The following is a 24785-nucleotide window of genomic DNA, read 5'->3' on the forward strand; positions in this document are numbered from 1 at the left end:
GAGCTTACCGTTAAGCTGGAAAAATGGGCATATGTACTGCTAGGTGGTATCTCAATGACAAACGCCACGGTAAATATGAGCAAGAAACACGGACAGGCAAACAATCATTTAAATGAAAAAGTACATGCTAGGATCCATGATGGCTGTTTGAGAAATAAAATAATTATATCGGACCCAGAGTTATGGATAAGAAATCTAATAACTGCTGTAGGAAAATCATGTGCAAAGTATAGAAACAAGTCACTTATATTTTTATCGGTTGTGTTCTTTGCAGTTAGTTTGTACAGAAAAATAACATTCCAAAAATCTAAAAGCAAGTATGGCTGCTGAAATTTGATGCATAAATCCCAATGAATATTCAGTGATTCAAAAGATTGTTTTCTGTTGATTTGATTCGAAGCCTATACTTGTTGAAGTTGTGCTTAAAGAGCCTCCCTAATACTGAGAATGTGTTTTAGAAATTCTGAAAACAGATTTGGTAGCAGTCTGATTGTTAATTATAAATATTTAATGAAGAAATTTAGCAATTTCAGTTTTGTTATTCACATATTTCTAGCCGTATCTTTCTAGTAAAGGTATATGATTTATAGGTTAACTTTGGTACTTTGGACAATGTGGGACAGTTAAGATTTGCTACTTAAAGATAAATTGCAGGCATGTCAATTTATACGTAACTCTTTGACTCAACACTTGAAAAAAAGCAAGTGACTCTCTATAAAGATCAAACATGGTAACAGCTGTAGCAATAAATGTGAGGTTTGCAGTAAATGTGAGGTATACACCAAGCGATACGCTAGATGTGTGCATTAAGGAGAGTCTCATCAAGAATTAAGGGAACCATAGTAGCTACAATCAGGGAAGTTCATGCATGAGGGGGGATATCATGTATTGGCTCCGAGATGACTAAATAAAGTACCTCTTGGAATAAATTCAGTACTTTAATTAATTTCAAGGTTGCAGAAAGGAACGGTACATTTATAGCAAATCCTAGTGCTCGATATCTAAAGTAGTGCTGTAGTTGATCTCCAGGTAGATGCTCCAGGGCAGTGTCTAAAAATCAACAGGAGGTGCCATGAACATAGCTTTACACTTTACTGGGGAAAACACCAGATGTTTAGTTCATAGATTATAGTTAGAGTGATAACAGGTTCTGATTGTCATGGTGTTTCCTTTTTAAAATTCTTGTCATGGGTGCCTGGGTGGCACAGTTGGTTAAGCATCTGACTTTGGCTCAGGTCATGATCTCATAGTTGGTGAGTTCAAGCCCCGTGTCAGGCTCAGTGCTGGCAGCTCAGAGCCTGGAGCCTGCTTCGGATTCTGTGTCTCCCTCTCTCTCTGCTGCTTCCAGCCCCCTCAAAAAAACAAAACCAGAAACAAAAATGGGGCGCCTGGGTGGCTCAGTTGGTTAAGCGTACAACTTCGGCTCAGGTCATGATCTCACAGCTAATGAGTTGGAGCCTCACGTCAAGCTCTGTGCGGACAGCTCGGAGCCTGGAACCTGCTGCGGATTTTGTCTCTGTCTCTCTCTGCCCCTCCCCCACTCATACTCTGTCTCCCTCTCTCTCTCTCTCTCAAAAATAAACAAACATTAAAACATTTTTTTAAAAGCATTAAAAATAAAATAAAATAAAATAAAATAAAATAAAATAAAATAAAATAAAATAAAATAAAATAAAATTCTTGCTTCAAGCGATCTATAGTGTTGGCCTTCCCTCCTATATTGTTATCTTCACAAGGCAAGGACTTTATCATATCCATGCCTGGATGTACCCTTCCAGTGGTGGTTCAATAAGCAAGCAAATAAAGAATGAATAAAGGAATGTCCTTCTTCATAAAATAAATTATAGAGCCCACTCTGTAGCCTTGAACTTTCAGGTCTTAACATTCTGGTCAGAAGAGGCCACAGAAGATGGCAAAGTAAATGAACTTCAAGGGTGACAGTTTATCCCAATGAGAGGTACTCCCTCCCGTGCACGTGATAAGCTGGGAGTAACCCAGTCATATTGGAGCACACCAAGGGAGAGAGCAATCCAAAGGAAGATAGAGCAAATGAAACAGAGGTGTGCAAGAATCAAAGACCCATGCCATCTGAAAATAAGAGCTTTCACAGTCTTCCTTTGACACTTTGACAGGGTCTTTTCACCTTGGCTTTGGTGGTTCTTCTCATCTCCTTGAGTGGGAGAGCCCGGAGCTTGCAGTATTCTCCAAACACATCGTCCATTATGTAACAGGCAAGATAAGTGAGCTGCGGAGGCTTCTCAGGCTTTGCAGGGTGAACTAGGACCTCTAGAAGAGGAGGCCAACCTGGTGATCCTCAGCCCCTGCGGGCTGATACATTGTATGTCCCCATTTCCCTCACGGTAAGCCTGGGGTGCTCTGCTGAAATCACAGAACTTACCTAAAGAGAGTTCTCCAAATAAGAAAAAAAAGAGAAAACAAGACAAAAGATGGAAACAAAAAATAACACCAGTGAATGACAGACAGTGATGTCATTTAAAACTGTGTGGATAAAAGAAACCCACTCTTCAAATAACTACTCAGATGCCTTACTGTCCCGACAGTAATGTTTCCTTGAGAATTGTATTTGTAGGACCACGCCTTCTTATGTTTCTGCAAGATGCTTCCTGCTTCAGACTTCAACTGTAGAGCGCTTCGCTGGGCTGTTTTCTTTCCCCATTGTTCCGTTTACTTCATATTCTCCTGACTCTTGGGCGATCTTTCTTAAAACCCTTTTTACCAGCTTGCTTGCTTGCTTGTTGCTTGTTGGTTTAAACAACTTATTTATTTAGACTATTTATTTAAAGAGGAAATCATTTAAGGGAAAATATCAAAGTTTCCATCATTATTTAACAGTATGATGTGGGGCCGCCTGTGTGGTTAAGTCAGTTGAGCGTCCAACTTCGGCTCAGGTCATGACCTCATGGTTCATGGGTTCGAGCCCCGCATAGGACTCTCTGCTGTCAGCATAGAGCGCACTTGGGATCTTCTGTCCCCCTCTCTCTTTGTCCCTTCCTGCTTGCGCGCTCTCTCTCTCTTAAAAATAAATAAACATCAGCTGTACCCAGGTGGCTCAGTTGGTTAAGCATCCCGCTTCAGCTTAGGTCATGATCTCACCATTCATGAGTTCAAGCTCCATGTCACACTCTGTGCTGACAGCTCAGAGCCTAGACCCCGCTTTGGATTCTCTGTCTCCCTCTCTCTCTGTCCCTCCCCTGCTCGCTTTCTTTCTCTCTCTCACACTCTCTCTCTCAAAAATAAACATTAAAAAAATTGTTTTAAATAAATTAAATAAATAAATGAACATTTAAAAAATAATCTTTTGAAAGTGTGGTGTGGAAAAATAGATCTGTTGATATTACTTCTTATTTAGTCTCCATAGGAACAGAAGATGCATATTAGAGTTAGCATAGGGTCCATTTCTAAGGTTTGATCAAGAGTCTAGGGATGCCCCTGGCTCAGTCAGTAGAGCATTCGACTCTTGGTCTTGGGGTCATGAGTTCAAGCCCCACTTTGGATGTGGATCCTACTTTAAAAGAAGTTTAGTATCATGTGTAACCCTTTATATAATAGATGTTGAAAAATGTGGGTGAATAAAAGGAAGGGAAGGAGAATTCTTAATCCTTAACAGGCAGGCAAGTAGTGATGTGTTGTTTGGAACATCTATAAGCCCTAATTTTAGCTTATTGCTGCCATAAAAAAATAATATGAGATTAATTTTAAACAATGATATAGCAAAGAGATACCTCAAACATATATACATACACATATGTATCTTGGAAAAATACCCTGATTGAAGAAACATAATTATAAGCTTATGTATTACTTACTAAATATAGATATGAGGTCAAAACAATAGATTAAAAAATGGATTGAAATCTATCTCACCTGGTCTTAAAGTCTGCAGTGCCTGTCCATTACCCACAGGATAAAGATACACTGTGCAGCTTGACATACAGCATCCTTAAGGTGCCTTCTTCCAGGGCTTCCCCATTGTCTTGACCCCTTAGTACCCTGTGATGCCTCCTGTATACTGTGGGTTTTTCATACTCCTGAAATCTTTACTTTTTCTCATTCCATTCTTACCATGTGATGACAGTTGGTAATAATGAGTTAATCCGGGTCTCCTGGGTGTCTCGGTTGAGTGTCCGACTCTTGATTTCAGCTCAGGTCATGAATCCAGCCCCTTGTCGGGCTCCTTGCTGAGCATGGAGCCCGCTTAAGATCACCTCTCTCTCTGTCTCTGTCTCTGTCTCTCTCTCTCTCTCAATCTGTCCCCCCTCCCTCTCTCCCTCTCTCTCTCTCTCCCCCCTCCCTCTCCCCCTCCCTGTCTCCCTCTCTCCCTCCCCCTCTGCCCCTCTCTCCTTCTTGCTCATGCTCTCTCTTTCTCTAGAGTAAAATAAAAAAAAAAATGAGGTAATCAGATGTGCTACTATTTGCTACTGCATGTGCTGGCTAGTATATTGCCCCTATCGTGGCAAATAAGAGATATTTTCCCTATGTGTTTTCTTGCTAATTGATATTGCTAAGGTCATAACCCGGGCATATTCTTCTTGAATGAACTCTGATCTTCCAGAAAGCAGTGTGGCTTGTGAATTTGACCCCTCTTGAAACAGCCTATCTTAGTGTTGCCTTCCTGGTTGTCGGGAACCCACAGCTAAGGTATTATAATTCAGACAACATAATACATGTGAGCCCAACAGGGCACAATGAGCTCAATGGCGGTGATACAATGGCTACCACTAATCAGACACCAGAAATAGCTGGTGCTTTTTTTCAAGACTGCATAATAATAACATCAGTGCAGTTCATCAAGTGCTCGTTATTTTCAAGAAACCACGCTGATTGCCTTATACACATTATCTCTTTACCTTCTTAAAATAAGCTACCTATATAGCTTATTATTGGCCTTAGTTTATCGATTTAAAAGCCAAGTCTTAAAAAGTTTAATTATTGGTCAAATTCTATGAGTAGTTAGCAGCTGAACTGGTTTCTTATCTTGTCTGATTCTAAAATGCTTTCTACCACACTGCATCTTTCACAGAGTCTTTCCAAATGCTTCCCAGATTCCTTCCCTGCTTTGTCGGACTCCGTCCAACGCATCTCTGAGGGCACGCAGCATGGTGCTCTCCGATGATGATGACTTATTTACATGCAAATCCAACAAAACTGTTGTCCTTTTTGGGGAGAGGCTGCCTTGTTCACGTGTTTGCTCTTCAGTGCCGGTGATAACATGCACCCAGTGAACGTGTGCTGGATGGTGTGGTACCTCCACGTTCCTTGACTGCACGTCTCACGTCTGTTGAAGTATCTTCATATCCGTGCAGAGCATCTAGTTTTAGAAGGCTTTGTGGATGCTTGTTACCTGTGTGCCTCACTTAACGTGTCACTTTTCTGTGAGGGGGTACTAGATGGTGAGGGAGAATCCATCTCGGGTGCATTTTATTTCTTTGCCCTGCTAAGAGAGCAGAATGTTAGGTAAGCTCTTTAGAACTACCTGGAGCAGATGAGCTCACTGTATGATTACTGAGTTTGTAGACTATCTAGTCTCTTAGCTTCTTTCTTCTCCTTCCTGCGTCTTCCCTTTCACTCATTTTTTCTAATCTCCATCAGAGAAGTCCGCAGCGGATGGTCAAGGAAGAGAAATTAAAATCAGACAATTTGTCTTGTTTTTCATTTTATGGGTTGGCTGCTAAGGAAAAGATGTGAAAGCTGTTGACTGGTAAGGAATCTGTGGATTTTATTTATCTAAGCTATTCTGGTTCTCCCTGGGTTAGGAATAATTTAAAATAACCTTAAGATTCCTGTATGTCTTAAAATTGTATCAGAATTTTAGTACATCACTTACAGCCTGGTCCAGAGAGGGTAAGTTGATGACTCTGGAGTGCAGATGCTTGTTATTAAGGACTTTCCTACGTTCAAAGTATGAACACATCAAGCTACTTATTCTTCCATTTATATTATTCTGTAAAATATCGCTAAAAATACAGCTATATTCACAGGATACTATCCTACCTTTTATTTATCTTCAGTTAAAATGTGTAGATTTTTAAAAGATTTACATTTGGTGTATTTATGTTATTACAATGTTATATTATGTAACATATATCATAAATAAGTGATATTTAAAATGTTGCATCCGTGTTTGGTTGAGAAGTCTTGTAATCACTAACAAATCTGTTTTCTGTTACCCTTGATTTTTGTATATTTACTTCTACTTCAATGATCTTATTAGTCTAACCTAATTGTATATTTATCAGAATTAATTTATCTGGTAAAAGACAGTAAATATGCCACATAGTAATTTATGAACATTAATTAACATGTTTGGCCTGGCAGACTTTTTAAAAATGCCTCCTAGTTTCAAAATAATGTAGCAAACTCAGTACTTGCTGTATTTCTGTTTCATCAAAGCAGAGCAGAATTTCCAAACTGAAGTCAGTAATTCACATGGGGACCATTAAAGTTATTTTTCCTTAAGGCTTATGCTTTTCAACATAATAGAAAAATATGCAAATAGACTTTGTGCAGTTGTATCAAGATATTTCCCCCCTTTGACAAATGGAAGGACAGGCTAGATGATTTGTTTTGAGCAAGGAAATGGAAAGGAGAAATCTATTTCTGCCATCCACAGTTAGCTTTGGGACGTCAGTGTGCAGTTTGATCTGACTGTTGACACCCGTTTTCTGGCCAGTTATAATCATTGGCACTTTACTTCATTCCTAACCTGGCTTTTGCGAATTTCAAGAGGTCAGTGACACCTCTGAAACTGGAAGCCAAAGTTTGTTACTGTCTGAAAATCTGGGGGTGGGGGGTGGGGAACCTGCATTAAAAATACTAAAAGGATTCATATCCAGAATAAAAAGTTGATCTGGCTTCCCCTGGAGCCTAATTCAGAGAGCCCCTCTGCAGGGGAAGATAAGGATGGAGGGCAGGCCCCAGCTCCCTTTGCCGAAGGACTTGACCACTTGTGATAGAAGATGAAATTAACTTGCTGCTCTGCATAACCATGATGGCGGGCCCCTCCCTACTTCCAGTTCTGTAGCCTCCTGGACATGCTGGGTCTGCACATCGGCAGAGTTTCAGTTGGGCCTCAGACACTTCCATCTCTACCCACACCTGTGTCCCAGCCTGTTCGTTCCTGCGATCCTCATTTGTTCCCGTGCCAGGTTTCAGCCTCGTAGCTCCAGGCCTGTGTAAGAAGCCTAAGCTTTTCTTGAACCCAGCAGCCCCTCAGAAAAATTTCCATAGTTTATTGCTTCTTACTACAGTCTCAGTCTATAATATTCCGTCTGGGTGATTAAGCCTCACGATTACATGCAGACCCAAGGACCCAGAAAAGAAATGAACTCGTAAATAGATAGACGTGATCTCAACAGACGACTCTTTGTTGCTGCCCTCATAGCAAACAGACTCCAAAGGTTTCATCAGGAATTTTATTTATGCTTATTGTCCCAGGTTTTCAGGGGAAAATGAACTATTTTGTGGATGAATGAATGTTCCTCGTGTTGAAAGTATTGGCTACCTCTGTCTTCCTGGGAAGCACAATGGAAAATGCATTGTTTAAAAATTCTATTTATGTGGCCATCAATAATGTATAGAGGCCTACACTGTGGACTTCACTGTGGTTCTCATTTCTACCTTCTAAATTACCAGATAGCAGAGGTGAGAGTCTGGACCCACTGTGGAAATGTATATCATCAGATCATTTTTGGTTACCATAAGATGCTTTAATCGACTGTGTAGTAAAAGCTATCCATATTTCTCATTCTCTTATCTCATTTTTCCCCTTGCCATTGGCCTAAAATTGTGAAGATTGCTCATGAAATCCAATGACATGTGCATATTTATTCCCAAAAGAGATGATCATTTTCCTGAGAGGAGTACGTAAACGTAAAACACGTGTCATGACAATAAGTGAACAGGTGTCTGGGTGGCTCGGTTGGTTAAGCATCCAACTCTTGGTTTCTGCTCAGGTCATGATCTCCCACATTGGGCTGACAGTGTGGAGCCTGCTTGGGATTCTGCCTCCCTCTCTCTCTGCCTCTCCCCTGCTTGCTCTCTCTCTCTCCTTCAAAAATAAATAAACATAAAAGAAAAAAAAGATGTTAAGTGAAAAGTCCCCAGCAAACGCTTTATAATGAAACTGATGCCATTGTCAAATATATGGAACCATGTCTCTATGTATATATATCTTTTAATAAAGCAAAATAGTTTAAAACATACATATGTACATACATAAACATACATTTATGAATGTACATATTAGAAATTATATAATTAGATATATATATGATATGTTAGATATATATAATATGTAATATGTTATATATTGTATATATTGAAAATTATATACAGTGGAAATTATATATACTAAATACTTTCCAGAATACTTCTAGAATATTCTAGAATACCTAAGAAGCCTGGAGATTTACATATTTCAGTTGTGGGATACAAATATTCCCATTCGCTCTTTTTAGTATTCCTGTGTACATTTCAGTTTATAAAGGAGGGCATTAGATATGTATGTGGTTTAATTTGCATCTTAAAAGGCATTTCACATTGCCATTCCCCTGAATCCTTAATTTCACAGGAGTAGCTGAGAAGGCTTCCATGTCACCTGTCAAAATTAGTATAGTTCAAGCTGCACAATACACCATCTGTGGGCTTTATCTTCCTCATTAATTTAGGAAGTCACTTATGCTGAAACCGTTGAGAAAAGCTGCCTTTGACTTTCCTTTATAAGCACCGAGAACAGCTAACACATAAGGCAATCAGTGGACATTCCTTTACACTTTCGTTTTGATTCCAGGATATTTCTCTATTGATTTCTTTGCTCTGATAGCCTATGAAAGGCTACCTTAGGCACTTGCTAATTCAGCACTTAGTAAAATGAAATCCTCATATTTTATATCAGGTGGGTAATGGAATTTTCAGATGATTCATGGTGTAGAACAGAAAGGTTGGTAATGAAGTTAATGGTTCATGGAATAGTAGAGTGACATTCTGCATATTTTTCAGAAAGCAAAGTGCAGTTTCTTAGTTTGCTGCTATTTATTTCTAGTTTAGTAAATTGTGTGTTGCTTCCCGGTCCAGAATGCATCTGTTCTTTTTCCCCACGTCTTCCTTTGCGTACCACAATAATAATTGGCGTGAAAATGTTAAGCTTTCCAGTTGAAGTCTCCAATTCTGTAATGTCATTTAACAGTAAATAATGATTGTGCCCTAATTTGGAAATGTAAGGGTTTTAAAGTTACTATTATTATTAAGCACTACTTTATCTGTGTGTTACATAGCAAAACTCTCAGGTGGATTTAAATGGGCATCAATAGTCCACGTGTGATGAACCATTTTCAGGATTAGAGGTATTGCACGTGGGACGGAGAAAATCAAACTGTAATGTTGAAAGTAATTTTGAATTAATTGTTCATCTATTTAAAGGGAAAAATCTATTCTGTCTCTTTTTATGGTATGTATTTTTGTGTGTTTTTAAAAATCCCTGGAAAGTTTGCCACATGTAAAGCAATGTTTGATTACAGAAAATACTGTTGAATAAGTCTGTCTCTAATATATGGCAACAAAGAAATAACTCTCCTAACTACATGTTAAAATATATCTAGGGGCACGTGGGTGGCTTAGTCAGTTAAGCGACCATCTGACTCTTGATTTCAGCTTGGGTCATGATCCCAGGGTCCTGGGATTGAGCCCCACATCAGCTTGGAGCCTGCTTGGGATTCTGTCTCCCTCCTCCCTCTCTTCCTCTCTCTCTCTCTCTCTCTCTCTCTCTCTCTCCCCCCCAAATAAAAAAAATCTATTAAAAAATATAAATAAATAAAATAAATGTAAAAAGCAAACTTTATATCAACTCTTAATATACAGTGCCATGTGCAGTATCAGCCTACATTCTGATCAACTGAAACTTAAAACGTTAATCATTTAATTAATTTATTACTATATTTTTCAGCCTTCCTTTTTTTTCTCTCTCAACAAATTCTTGCTTTCTGTTCCTCTGTTCTTCTATTACTGCTCATGTGTTAGTTTCTTAAGGTTGATGGAACAAATTACCACAAACGAGGCTGCTTGAAATAACACATATTTTTTCCCTCACGGTTTTGGAGGCCAAAGGTCCAAAGTCAAAGTGGTGACAGGCTTAGTTCCCTTCTGGAGGCTCTGAATTGGAAATCTGTTTTCTTTCTTTCTCCTGTGGTGGTTGCTGGCAGAGTTGGGCATTCCTTGGCTGGTAGACGCATCACTGCAGTTTCTATGTCATTCTTTGCATGGTCTTCTCCTTGTGTCCGAATTTCCTCTTAGAGGGACACCAGTCATCGAATTAGGGCCTACCTTAATTGTGACCTCATTTAAACTTGATTACATCCACAAAAACCCTGTTTCCAACTAAGATCATATTCACAGGTACTAGGGGTAATGACTCCAATATATCTTTTTTGAGACATGGTGCGATCCACAACAGCCTTCTTTTGTGGTGAACAGACATTCTGTAGTGTGCCGTCTTAATGCCCTTGTTTGATTTATATAAATCTGTGTGTGTGTGTGTGTGTGTGTGTGTGTGTGTATTTTCTTAGTGGATGCCTTCAGATTACAGTTAGTATCTTAATTTATAACAATCTATTTGACTTAATCCCAACTTTATACTAGTATATAAAAAACTTCACTTTTATGTATACCTGTTCCTTCTCCCCTTCTGTGCTATTGTTATCATACAGATTATATCTTTGTACAAGGTATGTTCATCAGCACACTTCTAATTAGTGCTTTGTGCAAGATAAAAGCAAGAGTTGCAAATGAAAACCACGTTATACTGTCTTTTACATTTACCTTTATAGTTTTTGTCCCCTGTGCTCTGTATTTTTTCACATGGAACGTGGTTTCTGTCTAGTGTGTTTTCGTTCCAGCCTGAACTTTGTTTAGTATTTTTCATATGGGTCTGCTAGCGACGTGTTGTCTCAGTTTTTGTTTATCTGGGAATGTCTTAATTTTTTCTTCTTTTTTTGGAGGATGACTTCTATGGATCTAGAATTCCTGACTAATGGTCTTTTCCTTTCAGCCACACTTTTATGTCCTCCCACTGCCTTCTGGCCTCTGTCATTTCTGATTTGAAATCAGCCGTTAATCTTATTTAAAGCATTGCTGATACATGGTGAGCTGCTTCTCTCTTGGCGCTCTCAGGATTCTCTCCTTGTCTTTCAACAGGTTGATTGTGCAGTGCCTACGGATAGATTTCTTTGAGTTTGTCCTACTTAAACCTTCTAGAATGTGTAGTTTTTCTTCAAAGTTGTGAGACTTTTTGCTATTATTTCTTCAGATATTCTTTCTGCCTATTTCCCCCGTCTCCTTCTGGAATTCGCATTATGTGTATGTTGGTATGCTTAATGGTACCCACAGACTCCTGAGGCACTGTTGATTTTTATTTTTATATTTATTTTTATTTTTCTCTTCTTGAGACCAGGTAATCTCAACTGACCTGTCTTCAGGTTTGCTGATTTCTTCTTCTGCCTGCTCAGATCTCCTGCTGAGCCCCTCTAGTGAATTTATTTCCATTCTTGTACTTTTCTTACCAGAATTTCTATCTGCCTCTTTTTTAATTTCTATCTCAATGTTGATATTTTTTATTTGGTGAGACATTATTCTCAAGCTTTCTTTCAGTTCTTTCTTTGTTTTGTTTTTTACTTCTTTGAATATATTTAAAATGATGATTTAATGTCATCCAGTAAGGGGGGACCCGGGTGACTCAGTCAGTTGAGTGTCAGACTTCAGCTCAGGTCATGATCTCATGGTTTGTGAGTTTGAGCCCTGCATCGGGTTCTGTGCTGACAACTCAGATCCTGGAGCCTTCTTTGAATTCTGTGTCTCCCTCTTTCTCTCTGCCACTCCCCCACTCATGCTCTACCTCTCTCTGTCCCTCAGAAATAAACAAACATTAAAAAGTTAAAAAATAAATGAAGTCGGCCAGTAAGTACAACTGGGCTTTTGCCAGGACAGTTTCTATTGGCTGCTTTCTCCCCTGTGTTGTTTTGCATATTTTATAATTTTCTGTTGAAAGCTAGACATTTAAACAAACATTTAAATATAGTGTGGAAGCTCTGGAAATCACATACTCCTCTTTCCCCACGGTTTGTTGTTGTTTGTTGAGTGACTTTTCTTAATTCAGTAAAGTCTATACTTTTTGTCATGTGTGAACGGTGGGAGTCTCTACCCGATTAGGTTATCCATCAGCTGATGGTTAGAGATTTTGTTAAGTGCCTAGAACCCATCAGTCTCTGTCTTCAACATGGGAGAATGTTGTCGCATGTCCTGTCAGCTCAGTCAGGGTGCTTACATCTCTCTCTTAACCTTTATTTGCTGTTTGTGCAAAACTTGAGGTTTAGGTAGAGGTGAGAGCTGAAGGGCTTCTTAGGTCTTCACTGAGCACATGCACAACCTGGACATACACATAGTCCTATGCATGCATATGGCCTTCTAGAATCCCCATAATATGTTAGGATTTTCCAACGCCCCATCTGGACATCACATTCCCTGGCTTTTCCTGTTAAGCTTTTTGGTTTATTTATTGTTTGCCCTAACTTATTCACAGCCTCAGGCAGCCCTGATGTTAAACAATTGCAGCTGATTATTTTTGACAAATGCCCCTGGGAAAAAGGCTATTTTCACTGGGTGAGTGCCAGGTCAGGTTAAATAAGCAAGCTGAGTGAGTAGAGTCTTCCATAGAACCACTAGACAGATCAGATAATGACAGTTTTCTTGAAACAAGGCTTTGAAGGAGCTCTAACTGTCTTTTGTCCCTTCCAGTGGCCGCCCGGCTGCTGCTTTTCACCATGATTAAAGGCTGTTGGTTTTCAAGGCTACTTCAGAGCTGGGGAGTGGGAGATAAGAAAAGGGCAGGTTTAAAATGCCTCATAGTTCTCTATTCTTACCAAGAGTCCTCCATTTTTCTTGAACAAAGGCTACCCAGATTGCTACAAGCCTTCAGTTAATTTCTAGAATTCTGAAAAAAGTGATTTTTGACCATTTTGTCCCTATCTTCATTGCTTTCATGGAGGAGAGGATTTTCAGAGGTCTTTACTCTGCCATTCCTTCTGATGTCCATAAATATTATTTATGCCTTGAAATGGACTGCCTGTATATCTGGCAGGCCATTAGTGCATTGGGTTAGTCCATTTTCTTGCTTAATTTTTGTGTTCCGTGTCAAAGGTGCCGTCAATCACTTACGGTGCCATCTGCCCTCCTAACGCTTTTGAGGAGGAGCTCATGTCATTAGTAAGTTATTGACAGCCAAAGATCACTATTAATTGAGTCTCTCAGTGGCCTGTAACAAACATCACCCTCACGGAAAGCACAGAGATAAAATGTATACCTCATTAGACACTCGTAGCTCTGGGCACCACATAGAAGGTAATGTGGCATACATAGGCTGAACTTGACTGTGATGGTTGGTTGCTTCTCTCTCTCTCTCCCTTCTTAATTGATTCTTTTATTAGAAATCATATCAAATAGTATTTTGTTATTTCTATTCTAATAGATAATTCAACTTCCACAATCACGATCTTGTATGTTGTTGAAGTTGCAGTTGGTCTTGATCCATAAAAATGCTTTGTTTTCTTGATAATGATGCCCCTTCACAACACTGTCATGTTCCATCATCTGTGTAGTCTTGCAGAAAGCTTTGCATATCAATTGATTAGGCGTTTGTTAATCGACAAGAAGATGTTTGCTGTTGATGCAGATTTACTAAACTAAAAAAGATACGCAACTGGCAACTAATAGCTATAAACTCTGGAATTTGCAGTAAGCCACCAGAAAATACAGGTAATCCAGAGGTAGTTAACTCCAGGAATTAATGAGTCATTTAAAAATGTGCAGCACATTGTTTTACGGTCACAGTACACACAAATTTTAAAATGTCTCGGTTGTATTCCCGACATTTTTGTTCAAATATCTTTGTGATGTTTTTATTTATTATTCTTCCAACTTGAACGGGTTGTGATTGTATTGAAGTGCTCACACGAGTAGAAAAACCTGCACCTGGATCCGTGTTGTCATCAGTGTGGCCCTTTTGTTGAGTCTCGAGTCTTTCTGAAAAGGGAACACCACTTTGAGGGGATTGCACTAAACGAGACAGATTTAAAATTTCCATTTGGTTTCTAATTCTGAGACTTCTAAGATCTTTTCAGCGTCATTTTACTTGATGTAAGCTAAAACTTAGAAGAACAAAAATGGCATTTAGAAAGTGCCATTTCATTATCTGGTGTGGACTGATCATCTCAACACCTGGTTCGAAGTTTGCGTCATATGTGTGGAAGCCTTTGTCCATGAGGCCTGGAACACAAAGACTTCCTGCTTCTGTAACAAATGTGGGGACTCAGTTACCTTGACTTGCACCCTCCACCCAAAACCTGAGGGAAAGAAACATTCTTTTGGATCGCATGGCCCTCCGCACTCGTAAGTGCTTTTCATATCGCAAATAACACAGTGTGAAAGTGAAGTTGACAGAAAGCCATATCCCGAACATCTCTCTGTTGCTCAAGAGATGATCACCCTGCAGATGGACTCCACTTGTCCCTGCACCTGTGGCCCTGGAGAAGCACCAGGGACCGTTTTGGTGGCCGGCACCGTGGGGCTTCAGACACATTCCCTTTAGCACTCACTGCCAACCACACCAGGCTTGGGGCGCACTCTGTGCCCTTAGTGAGCCTCTGTCTCTCGAGGCACCGGCCCCTCTTTGGTTTACTGTCAGGTGTACCGTGGAAGCCCCGAAGTTTCTTTAATATTTCTCTTCTTCTCAAAGTCCTTGCTATTTCAGCAAAGCAGTTGTCAAAAGAAAACACGATAAACATAAACCTAGTTCTGTTCCCCTTTCTCTTACCACTGGCCTAGCCCACCTTCACTTCTGTTCGTTTCTTCAGTTTCAGGTACATCTCCTGCTTCCAGCATGTGTTGCCCATGAATTAATACGGGGACCTCAGTGTGGTGTATCTTATGGGCCTCTGTTCTCTTGGCTCAAGCAGGCATTCCTGATTTTAGAACTCAGAGGCAGTCCTGAGTGTTGCTGATCGGCAGGTGTCGGGGCCATTCTTGGACATGGTCCCAGATGCAGTGCTGATTTGAAACTTTTACATTTCTCCAGGTTTTGATGCTTTCACTTATCAACAGGGGCATAATAGCAGTCACCCTGTACAAAGACTATTAGACAATGTACCAACAGTGCTTTGTGGGATACTATATAAATGTAATATTTTGTTTAAGTCTGGGATACAGGAACCTCGCTGGAGCAATGGAGTCTTAATGAACGTAGAATGCTTAGGACAGTACCCAACACAGGAAGTGCTCAGCAGTTATGAGGTGGTATTATTGTTATCTTCTAGGAATTTTGGCATTTTACCTTTAAAACAATGCATCAGATCTGAAAGTACAGGACTTATTTTTCATTTTCCTGGATGAAGGTGGCTTTTGGATCAGGTGTTCCCACCTTGTAAGTATTTCCTCCTCAGACACCTTGTGATTGACTGAGCGAATTGAATTCTGGAGCCCTCCTGGGGAAGGAGAAAGCTGTCTGTGGAGGGAGCGGAGTGGGACTTGTGAGGGCAGTGTGAGGCTCTCCAGGGGCCACGGCGGGAGGACTGGTCCCCAGGTGACGAGTCACTGTGAGCAGAGACCGAGGTATGCCAGTGTTCACGGGGCCTCCTCTGTGTTGCCGCCATCTTGTCCTTTGCTGAACAGCATGTCTGGGAGAGGCATTCGTGTTGCCATGTGTATGGGGAGTTTGTTTTTCTCCGTTGTCATGCCAGTACACCACATTTTTCCCCCCGCCATTCTCCTGTTGAATATCACGATGATTTCTGGATTTCAGCTATTACGGACAAAGCTTACACGAATGTTATCATTTGTGGCTTTTGGTGGACGTATATGCTCATTTCTCTTGGGTTTACACTTGAGGAGTGGAATTGCTGGCTAACATGTGTTTGGCTGTAGAAAAATTGCCAGCCATGTATGAGTCTTGCCACTTTTCTCTCACATAGATTTTGAATGGGACATAATAAAGACCCTTCAACAAATGACCCAGTATTTAATCCTCCCCTACGTGCGGAATTGTTTGGGATTGGTTGTGAGTTGCTGGCTTTTTCCAGCGTGTGGTTGATGCAATGCCTATTCAAGAGAATGAAGAAAATTGGAATACAGAGTTTTTATTTATATTAAATATATTTAAACGATGGCAGAGTCAATAAGCCACACTGTGAGAATGCATTTTGGTGTAATTTGGTTAAGTCTGTAAAAAAAAAATTATTAGGAAACCTATCATAAATTTTAACTTGTAAGAGTTGTATTTAAGAAGGCACTCACTGTTCTGAAAACCTGAAGGCGTTGGTTCTAACCCTTATTCTAGCCCTGATGAACGGTGTGACCTTCCACAAATCCTACGACATCTGTTAAATCTTTATCTTTGCCTGGAAATGGTAGTGTAGGAGAGCAAGCAGTTTGATCTCTTAGTTTTCTCATTCTATGACTTTTTAATAAGCCCCTTAAAGTTATTTATTACTTTTTTACATGTCTAATTAATAGATTAATAATCTAATAAATTAATCTGTACTAACTCAAGGAAGAGAAAGTAGTTACAAACTCAAAGACATGGAAGGGAGTAAAATTTTAGACTAGGGAGACAGTATAGGGTTTACTAAACCCAAAGTGTATGTTCTCGAAATACTAAAAGCTTTACTGGCAGCTGCTTTGGTTTTGTAATGTATCACAGATGTGGCTACTCAGCTACTACGTAATCAGAATCCTAAAGGACATTCCACATATAATGTTGCAAAGGTTCAACTTTGGACTGGGTTTTGTAAAGTCAGCTTGAAACGGATTCAGCCAGTCTGTGGCTCTTCAGATCCTACGCTGATTCAGAGTCTCACATGTGGCTGGTGTTTTTCTTAACAGTTATTAGTAGGTGGCACAGTGTAGGAAAAAGGACAATCAGCTGTTTCTGTTATGATTAAAGGTTGAGATTTCCCTTCATAGTCCTGCCACTTCAAAATTCGATTCCTTTATTATATCCAGATGGGACTGAAGGAGGCCTCGTATTGTACTTTTTCATTCTGTAGAATATATAATTATATCTAGTAATACAAAATACTTTGTGAAAATAGAAGCAGGAAATAAATGTTACATTAGGCACACAGATGACTCTCAAGTTGAGCTGCATTTGAAACCACCCGGTTTTCATATTCTCTTTGGGCTACAAGTTAACTGTTTCATTACTGACTGATGCAATATGGTGCATTTCTTTTGGAGTGGACTGTGGGAATTTATCGTGTTGCACATTTTAAAGTTCAGTTAAAAGAAATGAATTTAATCATTTTATTATTGGTTGTTGATTTAGAGACATGAATAGTAAAATGTGCAAAATAGTGAATGTGGATTTTTTTTTTTTTCTGGAATGTGGAGTTTTCATTTGTTTAAGAAAAATCTTACTTTGGACAGCAAAAGTGAGGTATGATTGAACACTACCATAGCACTTGAGCAGTGTCCTCTGCCCTTCAACGGATTTGACCTGTCATGTGAACGCCTTGTATCTTGATTATCTTAAGAACCAGCTTTAGGCACCTAGAATTTAGAAATAGTTATAGTTAGTCCTTTATATTTGAAACGATGACAAATATTTTTTGGTTAACTGTTCATTAAAATCTCTCCCGTATAAAAAGGAAGATATCCTTGGAGGGATGAATGGATAAAGAAAATGTAGTGTATGTAGATACAGTAGAATATTATTCAGCTATAAGAAGAAAATCCTGCCACTAGCAATACTCTGGGTAGATGTTGAGGACATTACACTAAGTGAAATAAGTCCAACAGAGAAAGACAAATACTGTGTGATCTCACATACACGTGATATTAAAAAATAAAACAACAACAACAAAAAAAACGAGCTCATGGATAGAACAGATTGGTGATTGCCAGAGGGGAGTGGGAATGAGGGTTGAAGGAGTTGGTGAAAGGGTGAAGGTGGCCAAAAATATAACCTTTCAGGGGCGCCTGGATGGCTCAGTCGGTTAAGCCTCAGACTCTTGATCTCGGCTCAGGCTCAGGTCATGATCTCATGGTTCATAAGTTCAAGCCCTGAGTCAGGCTCTGTGCTGACACCGTGGAACCTGCTTGGAATTCTCTCTTCTCTCTGCCCCTCCCCTACTCGTTCTCAGTCTCACTCTCTGTCCCCCTCGCTCTTCCAATATAAATAAATAAACTTAAAAAAAAGCACAAACTTTCAGTTATGACTAAACAAGACATGAAAATGTAATGTACAGCATGGAATGTATTTATGAGAACTGCATTGTATGAGAAAGTTGCTGAGAGAGTAGATCTTGAAAGTTCTCACCATAAGAAAAAAAACTTGGTAATTACGTCTGATGAGGCATGTTAAATAGATTTATTGTGGCGATTATTTCACAATATACATAAATATCAAATCATGATGTTGTACACCTGAAACTAATATAATGTTATATGTCAATTATGTCTCAATTTTTAAAAATGAGCTCAGTATTTCCTTGCCAAAGAATTACAACCTTTTCCTGCTTGGTTACGGAGTTTCAAAATCGGTGAGTTTCCCACCTGCGTCCACTGTATCCGAGTAGTTGCTGTGTGTTTCTTACCTTAGTCAACCCTTAGAAGTCTCGGACGCTTTGCCGTATCTCCCTCCTACACGTAACTGCACTGTGGAGGTCACACTTTTTTCTTAAAACCACAGTGTCAAGTGTGCATCTTCCAATGGCTGGACAGTGTTTCTGGATAAAAACCGACTAGTAGGCAAGGGTCACTTAAAAACGAATCTATTTCCAGATCTTCATTTTTCATTTGTACCCTTTCCTAAAACGACTTGTCTGTAGTGAAGGTTTCACGCTGGGCCTCCTGTCACACCTCCCTCTCACCTTTATCCAACACCCTCAGGCCACCAAACAAAGGACTTCTGAAACTGCCTTTTTCAAAGCAAGGCATAAAGAGTTCCCATGCCTGCTTCCCTCACCATCCATTTCATCAAAGATTGCCATCATAATAAATTCTTACATTTGTGCTAAATAAATATTTATACTGTTTTGATGAATTGCGTACTAGGAGTAATTTAACGGCAATTCGATTTAAAAATGTTCTTTAAAAATGCTTAGAGCCTTGTGCTCACAATGTTTTCATTTTAACATATACACAAATTTTGATACAGAGAAGGATGGTTAGAATCTATCGATAGAAGACTTTAAAGCTTAAAAATTATTAGATAAAATGCTGTGGCAGAATTAGAAAGGAAATTCAAAGTGGAGGGGAAAAAAAAAGGATGCCAATTTTCCTATTTTTTCTAGCTCATTGAATACGTTTCAGAGTGTGATGTAACAGTTGTATTTCACAGTCCCATATTTGAAATATGCCAGAGAGTACATCTTCTGCAACTATTTAAACTCCTCGGGAAAGATTTCAGCGTCAATAAAAAATGTATCAGGTGGCTCGTGGTTTTCAGAGAATCGTTTTGGGGTAATAAATACCAAGCAGAAGTTTCAATACCACTCCCTTGTCTGCAAAACAAAATCCCACACCCTGGTCTGGCACTCTAGCCCTCCAGGACTCAGGCTCCTTCCCGGTCTCCTTTTCCAGTGGTGACTTTCGTCTCTCCCTCTAACATGTATCAGTTTTCAAGTAACACACTTCCACTTTGAGCAGACCTACTGCTTTGCCTAGAACGTGCTCTAGACTTTTCACCCTTGCTCAGATGTCACCCGCAGTCTGAAGTGCAGCCCCCCCCCCCACCTCCAAGCTACCCTGTTTACTAAAAATCCATCCATACTTTATCAACCGCCCGTCTTTCCCAGTGTACACAGAGGGTTAGTAATTTATGTTGAGTCCTTAGAACCCTGTACCTTTACTAGGCAATTACCAGACTCCATTCTCATTAGCCCCATGCCCCTACCGCATTCACCCACCACATCATATATAAAAAGTAGTTGGCATCTTTTATTTAGCTTTTATTAGCAGCTAATTTTACCAGGGGGCAATGTATTTAAGTGCAACAAACTCTATTTTGGTATACACAGTTCTTATTTTGGCTTTTTCAGTGACCTGGTATACGCCTCTAAGCAAACATCAACTTTAGATACTTTATACCTAAATTTCTGCATTTTAAGCTTGAATGTTATACTCTTATGTTTTAAAGTATGCAGTTTAAAAAAAAATAAAGTATGCAGTTTGACGATAATTTTTAGTAAATTTGTGTAGTTGTCCAACCACCACAATCCAATTACCACAATCATTTTTAAAATTGAGATATAATTGACATGTAACATACTAGTTTCATGCATTCAACATAACGATTCGATATTTGTATATATTGTGAAATAACCCCAATAAATCTAGTTAACAATCCTCACCACACATGCTTAAATTTTTTTTTTTTTTCCTTGTGATGAGAACTTTTAAGATCTGGCTTATTTCACTTAGCATAATGCCTTCAAGGTCCATTCAGACTGTTGGAAGTGGCAGGATTTCTTTTTTTTTAATTTAATGGCTGGATATGTTACTGTGTGTGTGTGTGTGTGTGTGTGTGTGTGTGTGTGTGTGTGTGTGTATGCAACAGTATATACCACATTCCTTTATCCATTCATCTATATAAAGTTCGTTTTCAAACTTCATTTAGGGGAGCCTGGGTGGCTCAGTTGGTTAAGCAGTTAAGCATCTGACTTCAGCTCCGGTCATGATCTCACGGTTTGGTTCGTGAGTTCGAGCCCCACGTCGGGCTCTGTGCCGACAGCGCGGAGCCTGGAGCCTGCTTCGGATTCTGTCTCCCTCTCTCTCTGCCCCTCCCCTGTTTGTGCTCTGTCTCTCTCTCTCTTTCAATAAATAAACGTTAAAAAAATAATAAAAAAAATTAATAAACTTCATTTATATAGCCAGCAATTGTGGAAAGTCACTCAAAAGTCTATTAAGGAAAAAATAAAATTAAACACCCGGATGGGAGAATCCCATTTGTTTTTAGCTTTTAATGAGTAGTTTTAATGTGTAATCCTTAAACCTCTAAAGTATTGAATTTTCCTTCCTTCATTTCACTCAGAAGACATTCCAGAGTGTTAATTTTACTCATGGGATGCTTGGGATACATTTCTTCATCTGGAATGTGTACTCCTCTTCTTGATACCTTTCAGAGTAATTCCCGGTTCTTCCTAGATGTCCTCTGAACTGTGCCCTTTGGGTAGTTCTATGGAGAGATTAGACTCCTGTGAGGATGGGAACAGAGAAATGATTTAACATTAGGTAGACCTTTACCCTCCATCCTGGGTCACTCCAGCATATTCCACATGTTGTTAGACTTACCTTTGACATAGTTCTTTCTTTTCCTTTCTGTCTTCTATATTCTCGATCTCTAGCTAATTTTGAAATATTAAGGAAAAGGCAGAGTACTTGATTTGGAAATCATTTTTCTCACCTAAGACAGAAGAAAATTCTAAGCATGTAATCTGGTGCCTTAGTATCTCCTGAACCATTGTTACCTAGATCCATGTTACTCCAGTTCTGAAGGTGGGTAAACATAATGGGTTGATAATATACATTCAAGACCTGTTTGATCATTGGAAAGATGAAGTACAAAGCCTGATTGTCATTTTGTTAAAGTAATTTCGTCCAATAAAAATGGCAAAATTTAAGATCTGAAAACACTTCTGTATCAAATTCTATTCTCATGAGGCAGAAACTTACAATAAAAGTGCAGCCTATTTTTTTCATTTGTAGATGCACAGGCTTCGACAGAAGACTTTGATAAAAATCTTCATTTTCGTCTCTAATTTGAAGAAATGTTATTTCAATCTCAGAGTTTTAACTTCCATTTGATTAAAAAATAACAAAACTTTGGGATGTCTGAGTGGCTCAGTTGGTTAAGCCTCCCATCTTCAGCTCAGGCCCTGATCTCATGGTTCGTGAGTTCGAGCCCCACGTCGGGCCCTCTGCTGTCAGCACAGAGTGGCTTTGGATCCTCTGTCTCCCTCTCTCTCTCTGCGCCTCCACCCCACCCCCACTCAAAAGTAAATAAACATTGAAAAAATTAAAAACAAAACAAACCAGTAAAAAATTAGCTCAAGTCTTAAAAGGTGAATTTGCTTCATGAAAGAGAAGCTTTTCCTGATCTTTATGTTCTAGACAGTCTGTCTGGTGCTGTAACGTTGGAGCCACGATGCTTAGAAAAGCAGCGGGTTAGAATATCAGAATATTCTGACGGGGTGTTCTTCGACAAGCCAGCCTACCCCGCCGTCACTGCAAATGCTTTCAGTTCAGCTCCAATTAAAGAACTGATGTGTGAATCCAGTTTTACCAAGTGAAAACAATTAAAGTGGAACCAGGAGGAACCAGGAGGAGCCCTGCCTTGTTGCCCTATAAAAATTATATACCCACTTATCAGTTTGAATTTAGATTTCATACTGCTCAGTAGCAAAAGACTGCAAAGATCCCATTTATTATCATCTAATTGCAAGTAATGTGATAGGAGCTATTTAATGTATGCATTTTGACACATTTGAAAAAATCCATGCATTTCTAATAAATCTGATATAAGGAAAAATAGGCAACTTAAAATTTACATCCACTTTAATATATATATATATGGAGAGAGAGAGAGAGAGAGAGAGAGATTTAAGTCTTGTTTTAGAGAGATCCCTCTTGAAGGCTTCTGTCCAGCCCCACCCCCAGAAATTATTGTTAACAGCTTCATGTGAGTTAGTTTGTGCTGTTCCTCAAGAATAATTTTAGGTTTAGGGAGAAGCACACATTGGTCTGCAGGAACGATGCTTTTGTGAGGCACATTTGATGGAGCAGTGCGTAGGGGAGGGGAAAAATCTTTTCCTCCACCCATCCTGATCTCTCTGGGAGGGGTTCTCTCTCTGGGAGTGGCCGAAGACAGATTAGTGAGAGTAAAACAGAAGTTGATCAACAAATGCATCATCATGTGTGCTTGCGGAAGCACCTGACAATCACCAACCCTGTGTTTGGAACTTGAGTCTGTATACCATCCTGTGCTGAAACAAAAGGGATTTGGGGCTTTTGTGTGAGGGAGACCAGTTAAAGGAAGGTGGCCAGGAAAAGTAAACAAGGATTCCTTAGGAAGGTTTGCAATGCAGATCTAAGTTTTACTTTTTGTCTCCCATGAGAATCGTTAAATGTTCTCCTCTTCCTGGTCCGGAGTGTCCATATTTGTATCTTTTTCTTTTTTCCAAATTTCCGTCTTTAAAAATGAAAATTTCCTTTATAAATAGAAATTGCCTTTACAAAAGGAAAACAAAGGCCCTGGGTTTTAGCGCTTTTCCTGGGTCTGCTGCTTCTCCATTGCCTTAAACTCGAAATGTCTCCTATACCAAAGAGGTGTAATTCTGGTGGCATATTCTGGTTCCAGGGGCAGGGTGCCAGTGTTTCCAATCCCGTTCTGCCAGTGTCCCTTGCACAAGGTCGTTAACTTCTCTCAGTCTTAGATGCAGTAAAACTAATTCCTAATTTGTTCGGAAGTTTACATTTGAGGCACGTGACTTAGCACAGCCTCTAGTACATGAGAATGCTAACTGCTATATTTTTCACATCTCCATCACTATTATTATTACTATAATTATAATTATTATTATTGTTACTATTAACTACTGCTGCTGCACCACTCATGGCATTGTGATTGCAGAGGGCTGAGAACGTTTTTTGGTGCCCCTGATAATCATTCTAAATACATGACTGCCGATGGTGCATGCTTTTAAGATCAAAGGTCTTGAAGATCTTTGAAGAGCTCCCTCGCGTTACAGTCCCTTTGGGAGTGGGGAAAGGACTGCCCGTCTGTCCCTCTCCTCATCTTTTACTTTCATTCCCATTTTTATGTTCTTCTTGAACAAAGAAATTTCTTTCTTGTCTTATTTATTTTGTTCACTCTCTCATTGTAGCTCCCTGGACAACATTGTTCTAAGGGTAGTAACTTCTTCCGGAATGATGCTAAGGTGTTTTGCTGATTGTTATCTCTGATTCTCCTTTGTTTGTTGTTCCCATATTCAGATTTCTCTCCTGTTATGCTAATGTGGCAGCTTTATGAGCCCCTGGAGTGTTAAGTGCCTGGGTGATTTGGACCCTGCCTAGAAGAAAGGTTTTCTTTCATTTTGGAAAAAATTGAGCTCACAGGAATGATGTTTTGTGAAGGAATATTATTAGCTTAATATCTTGGTCTTTGAAAGTCATTTCACTTCTTCTAAACCCCCCTGGGTAATATCGGATATAATTTTATAATTTGATTGTTTTAAGATGACAATAAGAGTAATGTTTCTCTTTTTTAACAGTGATTGTTGTAACTGTTAGTTTTTCCCATTCTATTTTTCTGTTTTCCAAAAATCTCAAAAATGAATACATATTACTTTGATAATACAGGAAAATATTTTTTAGTGTTTATTTTTTTTAAAAAAGTGGGTTTTTAAAATTATTTTATGTATGCTAATTACTTCATGCATCTTTTTTCCAAAGGTGTGTGACGAGTACAGCTTCATAAGATCTATAAACCAAATGTCTCAAGTGAACAATTCCCTCTTTAACATGATTTCAAGAAAGAATGTTACAATTGGTATACTTGATAAAAGGGTAAATAGGTATGGAAACCTTAAGTGGTCCCCAAGTGCATTTCTTATTTTTCTCAAATGTACTTTAAAAGATATAATCGATATTATTAGGCAAAAAAAGAAAAAAGCGCAATTTATATAATAGGTTGGTAGATTATTGTACAAAATATACAGCTTTGTGTC

General features: G+C 39.2%; 1 protein-coding gene across 6 annotated transcripts in view; it reads left to right on the top strand.

Moving 5' to 3' along the window:
- CDKAL1 (CDK5 regulatory subunit associated protein 1 like 1) overlaps positions 1-24785 on the top strand; it is a 704834-nt gene that overhangs the window by 403826 nt on the left and 276223 nt on the right. The window lies entirely within an intron of this gene.

The sequence above is a fragment of the Acinonyx jubatus genome, chromosome B2 (assembly GCF_027475565.1).
Source record: "Acinonyx jubatus isolate Ajub_Pintada_27869175 chromosome B2, VMU_Ajub_asm_v1.0, whole genome shotgun sequence".
Taxonomy (NCBI): domain Eukaryota; kingdom Metazoa; phylum Chordata; class Mammalia; order Carnivora; family Felidae; genus Acinonyx; species Acinonyx jubatus.